Source organism: Cryptomeria japonica, chromosome 3 (assembly GCF_030272615.1).
Source record: "Cryptomeria japonica chromosome 3, Sugi_1.0, whole genome shotgun sequence".
Lineage (NCBI taxonomy): Eukaryota > Viridiplantae > Streptophyta > Pinopsida > Cupressales > Cupressaceae > Cryptomeria > Cryptomeria japonica.
Window position 1 is genome coordinate 578,908,082 of NC_081407.1, and position 17,057 is coordinate 578,925,138.

Below are 17,057 nucleotides of genomic sequence, written 5' to 3' on the forward strand. Positions count from 1 at the left end.
AGTTCAAAGCAACCACAAGACTAGTACTAAAGAGACAGCTGCAAAACACAAGACAAAAGACCGATTGAACCTTGAACCTTGAACTGAAAAGGTTCAAAATTCAAGTTCAACAACTATGCTAATGACAACTATTTTATTTTTTTGGAATTTTTCGGCACTTTATATGATTTTTAGGATTTTTTCAGGACTTTATATGATTTTTGGGATTTTCTCAAGACTTTTTCTGATTTTTAGGATTTTTTCAGTTATGCCCCCAGTGTGTAGACCTGTATGACATGATGATCTGTAGAATACATGTGGAGACAATGAATTTTTGACATGACCTATGTTAATGCAATATGCATGATGAAGATTCTTTTCCTATTCGAACAAGATTGATTGTGTTTGTTTTATCATTTGTAATACACCAATTGAAATGGAGGTGCAAAACATTTCATAGATAAGTGGTCAATCAATTCCTAAGGTCCTTTGGAACATTCAACTCAACATACTTAGTGACTTGGATTTAAAAATGGAGACGCGAAAAAATTCCCCATTGGTTCTTGATACTTTGACCTTCTTTTGACTATGTGTGTGTAGATGAGTTAATTCATGCTCTTGTGTTCACTAAAGATCCTTAGCATCCTCTATGACTAGCTACCTAGATTATCCTAGCTTCAAAAGCATCCTGAATAGAGCCTCGCTGCCAGCAAGCCTTGAGAACTCCGACGAGGTTATAGACTGTAATTGCTCAAATATTGCTCCATTGCCACTAGGCATTCGTAGCCTTGATGTAGTTACTTTCATGTTCCCACAGTCAATCTTTTTGTCACTCTTTGTATACATGGTATTTCAGTTATATATCATTTCTCTTTTGCCTTGAGATGGATATTTGGCATAGCTCTTTTTATTTTTATTTTCTTGCCTTGACTTGTAAGTAATGAAACCTACTTGGGTGTGACAATTACAACGGTGCTGAAGTAGAATTTTAGATTTTTCACTAGTCATATGATCAATTAGGTGTCTAGAATGAATTAGAGATTTTCTTAATATGTTTGAGATATAGCAATTAATAGATTTTTGGGTTAACAAGTGTCAAATAGTGAAATCATTACCCAACCATAAGTAAAGCATTGTCATAGGGTAATGTTGTGAATGAATTATCTTAGGACCTCATAGACTTCATGTCTGAATATCTAAGAAAGGAGATGACCCTTGTTTCTCTTGAATGTAAACGAATGATAAACTTGAATAGTTGCCTTGTTTTCTTGATGCTCTAATATGAAAATGCTGAAACTTGGAGGATGTGATGCATTTGAAAAAGGAAACTATATGTAATGCAGGGTTTTGAATAATATGACATGCAATGCGGAAAGTAAAACCTAGACTACACAACCCTTAGGTATAATATCGTTTAAGGTGCATGCTATTCATAGGGTCAAAGAATGGATCTCTCTCCATGGTAGCCAAATTATATGCTCCATTTCCTATGACCCTTTTTATGATGAAAGGACCTAGCCAGTTAGGTTCAAATTTCATTGGCTTTTCTCGTTCCACTAGGTTCCTTTGATTTTCTTTAAGGACTAGATCTCCCACTTCAAAAGTTCGTGGGTGGACTCTTTTATTATAACTGTGTCTCAGTCTATTTTGATATCCTTGTAGATGGTTGAACGTTACTTGTCTTTTTTCATCAAGGGTTTCGAGTTCTTGTAACCTTGCTACCCTATAGTCTTCCTTTGATATGATGTTCTATAAGGAGACTCTTAGACAAGGTATTTCTATTTTAATGGGGAGTATCACTTCTGTACCATAGACCAAGGAATATGGTGTTGCTCATGTAGGTGTGCATACTCCTATTCCTGTAAGCCCAAAGAGTAGGATTTAACTAGAGATGCCACTCCCATCCTGTGTCAGTGACTACTTTCTTAAGAATTTTCAATATTGTTTTATTTGTAGCCTCTGCTTGTCTGTTGCTTTGTGGATAATATGGCGTGGCAATTTTTTGTTGTATTTGAAATTTGTCACACAACTCTTTCACTTCCTAGTTTTTAAATGGATGTCCACCATCTGTAACGAGGCACAGTGGAATCTCGTATCTGCATATAATGTAGTTGAGCATGAATTTTGATATCTGATTTCCAGTGGTGTATGTAAGAGTAATTTCCTCAACCCATTTGGTAAAGTACTCAATGGTTGTCAAGATGAACTTGTGCCCATTGGAAGAAGTAGGGTTGATTTTACCCACTAGATCTAATCCCCATTTTGAAAATGGCCATGGTGATGTAATGGGTTGAAGATCTTGTGCTAGTGCATGAATGAGGTCTCCATGCATTTGCCATTGTTTACACTTCTGTACATACTTGTAAGCGTTATTTTCCATAGTTGGCCAGTAATAACCTATTCTCAACAATTTCTTTGATAATGGCAGACTGCTTTGGTGAGCCCCACATATTCCATCCTGGACTTCCTTTAAAGCAAGGTGTGCTTCATTCTCATCCAGACATTGGAGAAGAGTTACATCAAAAACCTTTCTATACAAAGTATTAGCTATAATGGTGTATCTAGATGCCTGATGAATAAAGGTCTTCTTTTGATTTCTGGATAGATCCAGTGACATGTATTGAGTATGTAAATATGTATATATTTCATTGTACCAAGGTGATTTTGGACCCACAATTGCACATACATATTTTGATAGGGAAGTCTCATAAGCCAGTAACATCAACTGTTCTATGATGAACTCAAACTAAGTTTTGTTAGCAGGCATATTCAGAAGAGATCCTATGGTAGCCATTGCATCTGCTGCCTTGTTTTGTTTTCTCGGGATCTATTCGAAGGTAATTTTGCTAAAGTGCTCCTTGTAATCTTTGACCAACTTCTTATAAGGCACGAGTTTGTCATCCTTCATGTTTTAATCATCATTGACCTAGTTTACAATCAACTGCGAATCACCATAGACCTGCAACTCTTGTATTCTCGATTGTACAGTTGTACAAAGCCCTATGAGGAGAGCTTCATATTCAGCTATATTGTTTGTGCATTGGAAATTGATCCTAAATGAGTTAGGTATAGTATCCACTTGAGGGGTGATGAAAATAATCCCTACTCTAGATCCATGACTTGTATATGACCCATCAAAATATAATTTCCACATTATAGATGTAGTTAATGTAAACATGGATTCGTCTGGAAAGTCTATCAGCAATGAGTGACTATCTTGTAAAGGAGCCTCTTCTAATTGATCTGCTATAATTTGTCCTTTGATGGCTTTTTTTATGTATGTATTCTATATCAAACTTGCTCAGGATCATAACCCACTTAGCCAATCGCCTGGTCAATGTTGCTCCGCTCAATAGGTACTTGAGTGGGTCAAAGCGTGCAATGAGTTGTACCTTATGAGTTAGCATGTAATGTCTAAGCTTTTGGGATGAAAATATTACTGTTGAACATGCTCGCTCTATAGGGGTATAATTAAGCTCATAGCCGATTAGAGTCCTACTTATATAATAAATGGCTCTTTCTTTTCCATTTTCATCATGTTGTGCCAATAGAGCTTCTAGAGCTAAGTTTGTTGCTGATATGTATAACAATAGAGGTTTTCTTGGAGTAGGTGATACTAACACTGGTGTGTTTACAAGATAATATTTCAGAGCTTGGAAAGCTTCTTGGCATTGTTCTGTCCATTTAAAGGTAACTCCTTTTTCTAAGTAAATGCTAGAATGGGTGACACTTATTTGCCAACTGGGCTATGAATCTCCTTATGGATTGTTGTCTTCTTTGTAACCCTCTTAGTTGTTTAAGTGTTGACGGAGGTTGCATATTAATTATTTCCTTGACCTCGGTAGGGTCTATTTCAATTCCTTTGTTTGACACTATAAACCCTAACAGTTTACCTGCTATTACGCCAAACACAAACTTCTTCAGGTTTAATCTAACATTATACTGCTCCAACCGATCAAATATCTATGCAAGGACTATAAGGTGACCTTCTCTTTTTTGTGATTTAGCCACTATATCATCCACATAATCTTCCATTATGTTGTGGATCATGTCATGAAACAATGTTGTCATGGCTCTTTGGTATGTTGCTCCAACATTTTTGAGACCAAATGGCATCACATTCCAGCAACATGTTTCCTATGGGCTTGTAAAGGTTGTTTTAAGTTGATCTTCTAGTGCAATTTTAATCTAGTTGTATCCTAAAAAACCATCCATTAAGGATATCATCTCATTTCCAGTTGTTAGGTCAACTATCATATCGATATTTGGTACCGGGAAGTCATCCTTAGGACAATCTTTATTTAGATCCTGAAAATCCATGCAAATTCTTATGCCTCCTTTGGGCTTAGTCACAATTACCAGGTTGGATATCCATTCCATATATTCAATAGGTCTAATGAAACCTAAATCCAACAATTTTTGTAGTTCTATTTTAACCAGTAATGCAATACTTGGATGCTTTTTTCTCAATTTTTGCTTGTAAGGTTTAACTCCTGGTATCAAAGGTAAGTGATGCAACACTAATTCAGAGTCTAAGCCTGGCATATCTACATAGGACTAAGAAAAATTGATAGGTCTTTTCTTGAAAAAATAAATGAATGTCTTTTTCTTCTGTGCTTAGTGATTTTGCTAGATGGATGTTATGTACAACCTCCCCTTCTGCTATGTTTAATTCCTTTGTTTCTTCTATAAGCAATGTTGAACTTTCTCTTTCAATAGGAAGGTTACCCAACTCGCTCTTTCCTTTATGGGTGTTTTTATCTTTATCTTCTATTGTAAAGGTACTTTCTTCTCCAAAGTATGTTGTTCTATCTAGGTCTACAACAAACCCTCCTTTGTGATCACCTTGTGGAAGCCCCTCTCTGACTTCGAGAAATTCTGCAATTGCTTCATCATTTTCAAACCAATCTAGCATTGGTTTTCCTTCTTGCCCCTAATCAATCAAGTGTGAATGTACCAAGGGTAAATCATCGGTCCCTTCTATAGTAGACTGTGATAACATGAAGACTTGATTATTTGAATGACTTTGTGTATTTTCATCTTGTATAGGCTTTATTTGATACCTTAATATTACACTTGTTGGTGGGCTAGAATCATGGATTGATAAGAACTTGTATTAGTGAGAGTCTCTATCAATTTCAATATATGTTTCTTCTTGTGAGCTATCATCACTTATTTCTTCTTGTTCCCGTCGCTGATTCTTGTGTAGATTGACTAGTCTTCTTTGGACATTAGTTACCCTTCTTAAGCTTGGTATAAGCCTTTGCAATATTTCTTCATCTGATTCGTTAGGTTGAGCATGATTCATTTATCATGGCAGAAGTAGTGATAATAACCATGGATGAGATTCAGCTAGTGGTGGTAAACTTGTCTCTATTGCAACATTATCCTATACCATTGTATTAATAACTACATCATTTTGTGATTGAGAGCTAGGTTCTTGCAGGAGTTGTCTCATGTCTTCCCCATCTGATTCCACACTAGGCAATGTGGGTACTTGATTACTTGTTTGAGATGAAGATGGAAGCACCTGCGGGGAAAAATCCATTTGTGGTATGTAGTCTAATGGTTGCATTGGTTGATTTAGTATATCAAGGGTGTGATGTCTTGCCTCTACGATATGTGGTACATGTTTATACCCCAATCCTTGATTACCTAGATTATCATGAGGAACAATAGGTTCTAGTCTTCCTTGTTTCTATAACCCAAGGCCTATGGTACCATCATATCCATGTCTTTGGAGCATTTTGAATCCATTGCCATACTGATCTATGTGTATTTTGGGTGTTGTCATATGATCTTCTTCTCTATATATCCAATGGTTAACATCTTCATTCAGGGATTCTTCTTGTAAGTCACCCCATCTAATAAAAGAGCATGAGTCTATGTATCTGGCAATTTCTTTTCCTTTGTCTTGTTTTTTTACTGTATTGCGAGGTTTCCCAAAAGACTTAGGAGAAAGAGATAATTTTTTCCCACTTAAATTATTAATAGAATACTCTCCACAACCCATATCTTTTATTTGTAAGGAGGATGTTGTAGGCATGCCCTTTTTTGTTTCTGTGATCTTTAATGTCTCCAGTTGTGTAGTGAGAGGTGTTGCCTGATTGATAGGTACCTGATTATCCACATTTTCTTTAAGTAATTGCAATGTTGGAAGGGATTTGGATCACCCCTTATGGTCATTTCAATACCATTATATGGGAATTTGACACACTGATGAAATGTGAATGGTACTACTTCCATGGTGTGGATCCATGGGTGACCCAATAATATGTTATATCCTAGTTCTCTATCCAGGACTTGAAAAGTGACCTCTATTGTTATGGGTCCCACTTGTACTAGTAATGTTACAATGCCTTTTGATGGATGTTCTTCATCATCGTAAGCCTTGGTATTTATCCTCTTGGAAGAATCAATGTGAAGTTCAGAATATCCTAGTGCCTTGACCAGCTTTAAAGTAAAAATGTTGAGACTGGCTCCCCCATCTATGAGTACTCTTTTGATTCTTCTGTTATGAATGTAAGCTTTTAGATGTAGTAGGTCATTATGAAGTAGTCTATCACTAGGAATATCTTGTTCTGTAAATGCAATACGTGTGCCTTGTGTCAGATTTCCTACCATAGACTAGAAGGCATTTTCATCTATATCTCTGTCCACTACCGAATATTGAAGTACTTTGTCCAGTATAGCTCTATGAGTGGGTGAAATACACAAATCTCTAATAATGATATATGTGCCAGAGTTTTCTTAAGTAGTTCAACAACATTGTAAGTCCCTACTCTTAGTGGATGATTTGTTGGTATCCCCTGTAAAGTTACCTTTGATCTGTGAGTAACCACTACACAGTCTCTGTCTCTGGGAGTTATGGTGATTGTAGTGACTGAATCATATGACTTACAAGATTTGTTAGTATCATAAGCTATTTTATGAAGATTTATGTTAAATCCCTCTTCATAGTCTTTATGTGTATGTTTGACATCCATGATGTGTTCTATGAGTTCATCTTCAAACCAACCTGAGTGAGATGGTTGACCATGCTCCCAGTCTCTAAGACCAATATTTCTATCATCATCATACTTTGGTGCCTCTGATATCATGCAAATTTGGTTATCATCTGTGTGAGTGTCTTGATATTGGTCATCTTGATCAAGTGTTTCTTGTGAATCATTGTTTGCTACATCTCCTGAGCTAATGGCATGAATAGTGTAGTCATATGAGACCTTTGTGTAGTTAGTTGTATTGTCTTGGGTACTTGATGTGGTATCTTTCCCTTTGTCATGCTTAACAAAAGGATCCTTAAAATTTGTATGATTTGTGTTTGCTGAGGTTTTATCAGTATCAATTGTGATGTCCCCTTGGTCTATCATATCTTGGACCAAGTTTTTCAATTTGTAGCAACTTGTTGTTTTGTGACCTTTAGTCTGATGATAATCACAGAAATCATTATCATTCCACCATTTGGGTTTGAAAGAACCTAGTTCATACACTCTTACTTCAAGTAAAGTGATCATGTTTGTCTGTATTAACTTTTTGAGCCCTGACTCAATAGGCTCTCCTAGAGGTGTGTAATTTATTCTTGGAGCATTTACCCTGGGGTATCTTATGTTCATGTTTTGTGTAGAATTTACATTTGCAAAGGTTGTGTTATTCCCTATATGTGGATTAGATGACTAACTCATTCCCAAAGATAAAATGGGTTTAGTTTTGTTTATCGTTTTGGCGTCTACAATACCATCATTTGTCACATTTTTGTTTTTCGACTGAAACTTAGATTTGTCATTGTTGTTGGTGTTGCCATACTTAATAAGAGCTTGTTCTACTAGTCCCTTCTCATATTTGAGAGCTTTTTCCATGATTTGTTTGAATGTGGTTAAACATTGCATTTGTATCATATATTTAATCTTGGGAATCAAGTTTTCTATGAACATATCCACTTGCTCTATTTCTGGGATAACTGTCTTTCACCTCCTATAGAGAGCCCTCCATCATTGTATGAAGGATGCAAATGTTTCATTCTCATATTGTTTAGCAGCCCATAAGTCCATCAAAGTAACTAGGGTGTCAATTTTATGTGAGAAGTTTGCAATAAATTGTTCAGCTAATTCTCCCCATGATGTGATGGTTGGTGGTAAATGTGAAAACCACTCTAAAATGTTGTGGAAAAGGTGGCATGTATAAGGTTTGATCAAATGGATAAGGACATAAGTCCTGCATTGTGTAGCTCTTTTTATTGTTACTAGTCTGCATGGTCATCATTTGTTGTTGCAAATTCTGTATTTGTTGTGTCAGAATCTTTGTTTGAGTCAAAGGTAAACTTTGTGTTTGTGTATGTCCCACAAAAGGATTCATGGTTGCATAAATAGGAGTTTGTTGGAAGGTACCATGGTTATAAATTTGTGTGTTGTGCATTCCAATAGGTACTATGAAGTAAGTAATATGCAAATCCATGTTTGGTTGAGTTGCACTTGTTGTATTGCCAAGACCTAGATTTGCATTTTGATGACTATATGTTGATCCCATAGAATAGGAAACTGGAGGTTGGGTTGCACTTGTTGCTTGTGTTTGAATAGGTGCTAAGACACTTGATATTATCGGTGTGATTTGTGTTGGTATACTAACATTGATTGCCAAGGTTGATGCACTTGTTTGAAAGTTTGCATTTGTGTTGATATTTGTTTGGATAGGTATGTTTTAAGGAAAACTGGAGGTCGTTGCTTGTATTTGTGTCATGAGTGGTGTTTGACTGTTATCTTGACCTAAAGTTTTTCCCGGTGGTAAGATCTTTGTGACATCAAAATATTCAAGTAGTTTCACCCCATTTTGTAATAACAATGAGAGATACTTGTCCCTATCACTATGTATAAGTGCATCTAGGATCATAACGATGTGTGGATCTTGTTGAGCTGACTCAATTTCTTCCTTTGTCATATGTTGTTGTAATTCGTTTAGGGTAGACATTGTCCGAGGACTTGAGTGTTGACCAGTTGACATGTCCATATTCCAAGTGGGGTTTATAGACTATGTGTTGTTCGAGTCCATTATACCTTTTGCTTTTGGTGACCTAGTGATGAGCATCTTAAACTGCTATATGATGGTGGTTCTAGGCAAGATGACGACTAACACTAGACTGTAGATGTAAATATGAGGTATGCAAGGCTATACTAGACTCTCTATTGAGGATTTTGACATGAGACCTGTTGAGCATTTCTGGATTTCTCTAATGCAAGTCTTTCCATTTCTTTCCTAAGTTGCTAATCTCAATCTCTCTATCAATTCTATGGGCAATTTTAGATTCAATATTTATCTCGTGTATGACTCCCATATATTGAGGTGTGTTTCTTCTTGAGTCCCAAGCTAAGTTAGCTAGACCATCAATGATTTCTCATTGACCGCCATTTGGTACTAAATTAGGTTGCTCGAAGGGGAGCAAACCATCACCTGGGAGACCCATGACGACACATGTTATGACTCTATAACTGACAATGGACTTAGATGTATATGAGGTCTAGATGAAGACTTGAAGAACTTCTGCAAGGACTTTAGGATGATAATGAGGATGTAAGTGGGACTATGCCAAGACTTAGGAGGATAATGAGGATGTAAGTGGGATTATACAAATGTAAGGACTTCCTAGGGTCACAAGTATGTTAAAATTTTGATTTTTTGGTTTCAAAATGGACTTTGTTTTCTGTGACTTCATGTGTATGAAAAGTTTTTGGTAGTTTTCCAAATCTAAGAACAATTGCTTGGAGGTATGTAGAGCTAACTGACTCAATTTTCATACAATCTCAGAAAATTTAGAGATACGTAGGATAGGGCCTGAAATAGCCCATAGGACTGACTCAATACTAGTCTAACACAACAATACATCAAAAATCATGGAATACAATCTTAGGCTGGAAAGTGGACACCATTCAATGAGGCCCTTAAAATAAAATACCAAAACAAAATGAACAGATAGAGAGTCTGGCAGCACTGGCTCCACTCTATGACACACACTTCTCTGGCATGCCAGTCTCTCTTACCCCGAAGATCTGAACATCTTATAGCTAAGGGATTTTTGTATCATAGTCTAAGGTACATGAAGGGTATCTATGGGGTATGATCCACAATCCTAGAATCACTGAATGTAGGATTTTTGGCAACTAAATTGGTTCGTAGTATTAGGTTACAAGGGATCCCTATCCAATGAAGGATTCTTAGAGCAAGCCACTTAAGACTTTAGTTGAGCTTATCAGTGCAGGGAAGGCCCACACATACGTCAAATTCACTCAACACTCTAGCCGCCTGACTAGTATACTTATATAGTGACTCGAAAAACCTACTCAAGAGTATGCTGGGAGAGATGATATCCTCAGTGCATCCCAATTCTAAGTACCTCTATGGGGTGATGAAATCCCAAGTCAAAGATACCCCTCACTACATAGAGTAAAATAAAAATTAGATGTCATTTTCAGCTTCCTCCTTTCTCCCAAGAACCTGAAGGCGGGTGGAAAGTTGGTTAATGCAACAATAGGTCTATTACTACTTATCACATTGCCATTAGTTTTATATTCAAAGTCATACTATATATTCTAGTTGGTTTGTACTACCGAATCATGCAGTCGGTATACACACAAAGAAGTTGGTATGCATAGTCTAGTCGGTTACAAAAGAAAGCAGTTACAAAACACAGTATACACTGAGCCGTCTACCGAGTATCTTATTGAGACTACTAAGCAGTAAAGATGACACACTGAGTTGATATTCACCAAGTGAAATGTGTTACTAGATACATTGAACCTAGACATGCATATGAAAACATGTTACAAGATTGAGGCACATCTAACCGTTATTACATTGGAAATTGCACCTGAAGATTGTGTATGATTACAAGGACAATCTAACCAATGAAATATTTGGTATAGTTATTCATTCGAGGAATCTTGTTTGTAAGATCGAAGCAATGAATTGGATCACCGTTTTAAGAGATCTATTTATACAACATGAATTAAGAGAAAGGTGTGTGCATGTATGTATGAAGGAAGATTGTTATAGAGACACAGAGGTCACCGAGAAGGTTTTCAGAGAACAGGCGAAGAACAAAGAAAACATAAGGGTTTATCGAGCTACTATATGGGTTACCGAGGTATGCTTTAAGCAAGGTAATCTTATTCTGAGCACATAGAATCTGCTATAACATTTCAGATGTAAAGATGCAGATATTTGTAATGATTTTATTGTAATATTGTGAAGTTGAAAGAGAAACCTTTAACAGGGTAAAAGACTCTAACCAAGTCTATAAATTGTAAAGCCTCTAACCAGGTGCAGCATTCAGAATAAATGTTGTAAACTCCTTTAGCAAGGTAGATCTAACAAATCTTGATACTCCTAATAGGGTAAGCTATTAGAAATAGGTAAACATGTAGCTCTAACCAAGCATCTTTATTATTGCAGTAGTGAAGTTGTGGGTGCCATTCCCACCATAGTTTTTCTCTCTAACCAAGAGTTTCTGCATAACCAAAATATGTGTTATGGAGTGAATCATGTATGATTGTTATCTATTTGTTTTAACTTTATTTTATGTTACTGCACTATTCGGTTTATGCATAACAATAAAGTTATTATTCAAGAAAAGTTTGAAGTACTGATTCACCTCTCCCCTCTCAGTGCATTAGCTTTCCATATTGGGCCTAACAATTGGTATGAGAGCTTCAAACTTGGAAAAGGGTTTAACTACCTAAAGAGAAAGATCATATCAATGGAAGGCTATAAACAATCTCGGAGGATTGTGTATCTGCAAGAAGAGCTGGATCATGCAAATCAAGTGATTGCAGACATGCAAAGGCAAATACAAAAATCTCTGAAAGTAAGAAGGAGATTATCTGATGACTTGTAGGATTCTCAAGAGTTAGTGGAACAAATTGAGACATCACCTGAGAATAGTATATCTGAAGAAACTGAAGAAATGATTGGAGTATTAAAAGAAAAGAACAAAGCATTGGTTGATCAACTAAAAGCAATGAAAAGAGAACATGAACATTTCAGTACACGGATGACTGAAAATCTAGATGCATTGAGGACAGCTGAGGATAAAGCAAGAGATCTACAAAGAGAGAAACAACAATTTGAAGTCTTGGTATCTGATAAGAATGATGAAATCATAAGGTTGACTGGGATTCAACAAAATATGATAGATCAACTAGGCTATGCACATCATGAAGCAATTCTAAAGAATGATGAGAATCAAGCATTGAAACTTGAAGTATCAAGGTTGACTAATGAACTTGAAACAAAGAAGAAATCCAAAGAAACATTGAAGAAGAGTTATGAAGAATCAAAGATGTTCGATGAGCAATTGAATACAAGAAGACCCAATAAAGATGCAGGACTCGGTTATAAAGGAAAAGACTCTACCAAGAAAGGAATTCATACTACCGAGAGAGGAGAATCATCAAAGCAAGCTGGAAATAGGAATAAAATCAAAAGGAAGAAGCCTATTTGCTACTACTATGGAAATCAAGGTCATACTGCCAGCATATGTTAGATTAGAAAAGGTAAGCAACTGAATATCACTAAGTCAAATGAGTATTGTTACAAGTGCAATAAATATGGTCACACATCTAATCAATGTAGGACAAAGTCTGTTAAAAACCATCAGAAGGCAAAATTCAAAGGGTTTTGTAAAAACTGCAATAAATATGGACATAGTACCGAGAAGTGTTGGTTTAAGCAAAAGAATCACATGTGGTTTGCACACTGAGCAAACACTAGTGGTTACCAAACTCACACAAATCCTTACCGACAATATGCAGCAGTACCATGGGATTACAATACAAGGATATGGTGCGAATGTTGTGGAAGATATGGACATATAAGTGCCAACTGTTTTATAAGATTTCGAATGAACAACCGAAGATCATGGAGAAATCTTGGTATGGCATGTTTTCATTGTCACGAAGTTGGACATTTAGCTGGAGATTGTAGAGATCAACCTAGAGGAGACATTGAAGAGATAAAAGAAAAATTCAAGATGATTTGGAAAAAGAAGGAAATCATGTCAGATGAAGAAAGCACCTTACCTACTGAGTTAGGTGCACCTATTCCAAATTAATTAGCAAAGGTATGAAGGGATTGCATTCTCTAAAGGTTAAATCATAACAATTCCTATTCTATTATGTAAAAAGTTCAAAATCTGCATAGTTAAGATGCATTAGTAAGTTTGAAATTCTATCAAAAGTACTTTATAGAAAACCTATCAAGTCGGTAAACAAGGAAATTTGGTTACTTGGTTAAAATGAAAGAAAAGAGAGTAAATCGGTTAAAGGTAAACCAAGTGCATTTAATGTTTTGACCTAACCCTCACGGAGCCCGATAAGGTATTTTGTGTACTTAAAGGTATTTTCGCGGTCATTTTCATTCACCAAGTTTTCGAGAGAGCAGACCAGAGCGAATCAAGGCAATCAAAACTTCATTCAAAGCGAATCCAAGGTATCTACATCAAATCTCATCACTGTTAAGATGGTTTTCCGATCTTGTCAAATTGCTACTATCTACCGAGTGTGAATCGTTTGTCATTTGTAAACCATCAAACCCTAAGGATAGTTTGCTAAGTTTTATCTAGAATTTACACCTAAGATCCAAGATCCCGTAGTTGTCAAGAATGTGGAGAAGCCATCTCTGAAATACAATTTGACTCCTAAAGTCACCTCTGAACCGAATGACAAAACTAACTTTTCACTCATCCCAGATCAAGTCTTGTTAGTCGAAGATGTTAGATTCTTCACCAAATGCCATGTTGAAGAACTCAGTCATGTTGAGATTAGTGACATATATGATGAGCTATGTACCAATGGCAAAATGGATAGGAAGTTTGAGCATATCAAAATCAAGGGATTAACTGAAGCCCTAGCCTATGCCCGTGTATTCAAACCCCAGTGGGTTAAGTTTGTTTTAAGCAAAGTTCATGATGATTTTATGTGGCTAGAAGAGAAACCATTCAAAATCACTAAGGAAATCATTCATGTGATCACCGAATATCCTATCTATGATCATGCACGGGCACAAAAAATGATATCACAGAAGGAGTTAATCAGTTTAACCGAAGTAGAATCTGATTACTGAGGATTGAAACTAAATAATGTCACTGATGCAGAACTTAAATTTGCAATTAGAGTAATTGGTTACTGTTTCTTCCAATTAGCAAGGGAAAACAGTGTACCCTATGCAGCAGTTGACTTAGCCTACAAAATAGTGAAAAAGGGAATGAAAGTAGATTTATGTGAAGTGTTATTGAAGAACTTGTTTGAGAACTTGAACACAATAAGGAAGCCGAAAAAGAACAACTTGGCAAACACACTAAAGTTTGGTTCACTTCTTGTATGCATGTTTTTCTACTTTGAGAAGTTCTTTCCCTCAGTTGGTAAAGTAGTTTGGGAGCTACATCGACCTATCACCCATCAAATTAATGACTTTATCAAGAAATTGGGAGACAATTTTAATGATATCATGGATGACTACTTCAACAAATTTCAAGAAAATATGCACAACAGGTACTGGATTCCACCATGGCTGGTAGAGAAATATAAGGATGATATATGTTTTGAGGTAGACACCGATTACTGCTATGTGAATGCTGTAGAACCTAGGACTCAATCTTTGCCACCAATGGGTTACGAGATTGACTGTGATATCGCACAACAACAAATTGATGCATATCTTACACTGTCGAGGCATGCTACTGAACTAAGATATGGAACTGATGAAGAAGTTAAGGAAAAGGTGAAAATGAGCATTGTGGTACCTAAAGCTACAAGAAAGGCTACAAAGATGATAAAGGTTTTATCTAAGAAATTTAGAGAAGAATCCTCCTCTACACCTATCAAAGGCCCTCTTGCCATTACCAAAGAGGAATCTGAAGCTCAAGAGGCAGCAATAACATTGAGTACCGAGTTGCCTAAGGGTAAAGTTTTGAAAAGAAAGAAACTAGACACTACAAAGGCCCTACCAACTCCACCAACAAAGAGACCCAACACTAGAGCATCAACTGCATCACCGAGTAAGAAACAAAAGAATGTTACTGTTCCCAAGGTAACCAAAACCTATAAGAAATCTACTTGGAAACTCATTCTGGCAAAAGAGTCTAGTGATACAGAATCTGATGATGCAAACAAATTTCAGATTGTAAAAAGCAAGAAGGTAAATATTCATAGTGTTGAAAACTTTTGTGCCAATCTTAAAGAATATGGTGGATTTGCAGGATTTAGATATGTCAAGTATGAGACTAGGAATAATGATGAGAAGCGACAAATTGAAGAAGCTATCATCTGCACACTTCTAAAGTTTCGGCTAGCTCCATTAGAACTAGTAAAGTCACTTTCGAGTGAATTGTACTTACATATTGATAACAAATGGAAATATGCAATGGACTCAGAGAAACAAATTAGAGAACAAAGTCTAGTCCATCTATTTCTTGATATGTCTATAGCAGAAATAAAGGAGTATTTGACAACCTACAATTCTAAATTTCTTGTCAAACAGAGAGCCTTAAAATTAATGAATGGGCTATACATTGATGTAGAAACTGAGACAAAAGCCAAATGGCAGGAAATCTTCAAAATAAAAGATGTCGGTGAACAGTCTCAAGTTGAAATTGTTGATGTCACCGAGCAAGATCGTGATGTCACCGAGCAAGGTCCTAATGCTACCAAGCAAGACCTGACTGACACTATTCAAATTGATGAAGATGTCATGGATGCAGAAGCATTGGAGTAGGAAATGATAGAAGGCACTACCTATGCAAAACTTATATCTAGTGAATCTGTGATAGTACAAGTTCAGCCTTATCTGTCGGTCAAACCACCTGTCTCTACCAAAGCTCATAAAGATACAACACAAGGCATCGAAGGTCACAAGTTTGAAGCAACAGAAGGTACAACTAAAGATCAAACCTCTCAAGCACCGTCAAGCACTAAAAATGTTACAACTGAGACCCCCAATACCGAGACACCCAAGGACACCACAATGGCTACAGGAATAGACCAAAGTGTTGCCTCTACCGAGCAACCTACTAAGGGTTAGCAAGCCTCACAAGCAATTGTCTTGTTACAACCAACCAAAGGTAAAGAGAAGAAAGTGAAAAAGCATAGTTTTAAAGTTGATTTAACTAAACCGATAGTGTTGCCCAATGTGGATATTTCAAAATTAAAGGGGCAAGCACTTATTGATTTCGGTGAACTATGCAAAGCAAAGGCCGAACAAGAAAAACAAATGGCCATTCAAAAGAAGAATAAAGTACTACAGAAGGTGAAAACACAGCTAACATAAATGCTACCATCAGCTACAGTGTCAACTGATGCAACCATCCACATTCAATTGGATGAACTCCTTAATCAAATAGAAACATTTGGAGTTGATGCATCTGAGTACTTGAGCAAGCTAAAAGATAAAGAGCTTACTACAAAAATGATAGAAGAGGTACAAAAAGCTCTAGCTATAGGAAAAGTCAAGCTTGTAAAATTCATTGCTGAGTTGTCCCCTCAACTCAAGCATATTCTTTATTTATTTCAGAAACTTTGTACATTTTCCTTATTTATTAAAGATATCAAGAATAAAACTGATGCAATTGAGAAAGAGATCACCGATCTCTCAACTAAGTTGACCACAAAGCCTAATTCAGTTCATAACTTTTATACCAAGCTTCAACAGCTCATGGCTCAACAATTAGAACTCGGAAATGAAGAGCATAAGATCAGGATGGATATAATGACCCTCTAGACATTATTCCTTCCTCATCTCTCATCAGTTCAAGAACATATCAATCAAGCTACATGCCTATCAAATACACAAGAGGGAAGCACTCTTGATGGCTTAATATCACTATTGGCTAATATTCAAGCACAAAATTCTTTAATGGAAAGTGTAAAGGATGCACTCTCAGTCACACTCACCGATGCCCGAAAGAAGTATAAATCTATTTTTGATCAGTTACCACCCCCGGATGGATATTAAGTTTTTGATGTTTGTCAAAAAAGGGGAGTAATACTACATAAGGAGAGTAATATACTATATTTAGGGAGTGATACAGTTTTAATAAT